Source organism: Anneissia japonica, unplaced genomic scaffold (assembly GCF_011630105.1).
Source record: "Anneissia japonica isolate Jap-2015-1 unplaced genomic scaffold, ASM1163010v1 scaffold652_len952628_cov199, whole genome shotgun sequence".
In the NCBI taxonomy this organism is placed as follows: Eukaryota; Metazoa; Echinodermata; class Crinoidea; order Comatulida; family Comatulidae; genus Anneissia; species Anneissia japonica.
This window is the reverse complement of record NW_022757608.1, coordinates 230,596-232,737: the sequence shown is the minus strand read 5'-3', so window position 1 is coordinate 232,737 and position 2,142 is coordinate 230,596.

Sequence of the window (2,142 nt, the reverse complement as noted above, 5' to 3'; positions counted from 1 at the left end):
CTTCTTGAATGCCCCTTGCAATGCTGCATAAAGAAGTTCAGTGCGTACATTTTATGTCAACATCTCTTGTACTTTACCCTTGTGCAAACTCTCTGAAAAAATCCTCCCATACTCTCTGAAAAAATCCTCCCATACTTCGATAAGACGTCCCGGTTTGAGTCTGTTTTAAGTTCCTTGTGGGTTTCCTGTTGGTGTGGAAAGAATGTCTCTGTTCTGTGTCAAAACATTAATAACCTCCTCAGAAAATGGAGTTATTTTCTTTAGAAACCCGGCAAACACATGTCTACGTTCTTATAACGTTCTTGGCGAATGTTGTTGTTAGGTATGTCACAAAATAACGTTTACACAACGTTGTGAAATTATGTTCAGTATGTATTTATGGTTCTACAAAATAAAGTTTTCAACACAAAACTGTAATTATTGTCACGCTATCATAATGTATTATTGTTTGCTTGGAAGGTCGTTACTACTCGCGTAGTAGCTCACCTCTCCTTAAGTTGAAACAGGAAGCTTTTCAAAGTCTTGGATGTGTTTGAATAAAGTTAAAAACAATCGACGCGTAGATATAGGCCTGCTTGTAGATATCATCTTCATTATGATATATGATATTTGGATTATTAGACTGCTCAAAATTTAATAAAGTATTCTAAACAGCAACAAAATATTAGAAGATTTGCTACTGTTAAATCACGAGCTGCAATTTGTCAATTTTTGAAGTGCTTTTCCCACGCTTTGCAAGAACTGGTTGAGTAGACGCGCGTACATCCCTCTTATTTGCGGTTTGCTCTAATTAAATGGTGTCTCAAATGTACGAAAACAAGACTGATAAAAGTGCGTCTAGCTCGCAAAGTTGCAAAAAGTAGCAGCTAAATTTGGTACCATCATAAAGCTAAGGCTATACTGAAAATGGTGATGTAAAAATTAAAGCATGAATCCACATGAATCTAAACTTTCTCTCCTACTATTCTAAAAATAGATTTTTAAATATTTTTTCTGTCGTTTAAACAACGATTTATTATTGATGCAAACTTCAAATTTAAACCAAAACATATATTTGTGTTCCCCAATTTATATACAAGAAACCTGTGCATTTTGAAAATTCCGAATTTTCTTTAAGAAAAAAAAAACGTGTTTTGATATAATGTAGTCAATTATAGCATTTGAAATATTTATAGATAAATTTCCGACATTTTTTGAAAAATACTACCCTTAAAATTCGTTTAAATGTAAAATATTTTCAGGATAGATTCACCAGGGTATACCCATCTTCAATCATGTGAAAAAAGTGTAAAAGCCATAGTCACCAAAATGGACTTTTGGCACACTTTGATTTCGTCCTGGCCCACTGTGCGCCGTCGGAACCGCAAAAAAAATATATACAAAATGATAAAAAAAATAAATGTCTAAAGATTAAAAATACGGTACATAAAATTACATAAAAATTCAGTTTCACATTAAATATTACATACATAGGCCTATTACATTAAAGGTAGAAATATTACAATTAAAAATATCAAATAAGAGACTGGCAAATAACAGAAAAGTCTACACCCTGAAAAAAATTGAAATTTTGACAATGTTTAGAGGTATAAACATATAATTACAATTAACTATGTATGAAATGTTGGGGTTAGTCACCACACAAGGCTTAAGCGGATAAAGCCAGCCCTGATTACTTGCTATTTTTGGTTTCCAGATGCTATTTTTTGGGTATCACAGATGCCATAATTTCATAATTTGTTCAGATCATGCATGCTGTTTCTGCCCCTTGCTGGGGAGTGGTATTTGGCTCTATAATTGCCAGTTGCTATTTTCGGGCATCCCAAAATTATACTTTAATTTGCTTAGGCCTATAAAATCTTTCTTCCTTTACACTCGCTACAAGATGACGGCACTAGAATGGGCGCTTCGTTTGTGAATTCAAAACTTGAAACGGGACACCGGAACTGCCAAAGACAGATAGTTCATTGGCTTAAGTCCGATGGTGCCATCATCGCTAGCTTCATTCACACAAACTGGTATTTCCACTGAGCATGCGCACACACTTATTAAATAAAAAGTACCGCAATGGAGCATTCATGTCATAACTGTTGCTACGTATAACGTCTTAAAAATAAAGTATAATTAACAGTGGGTCAGAGG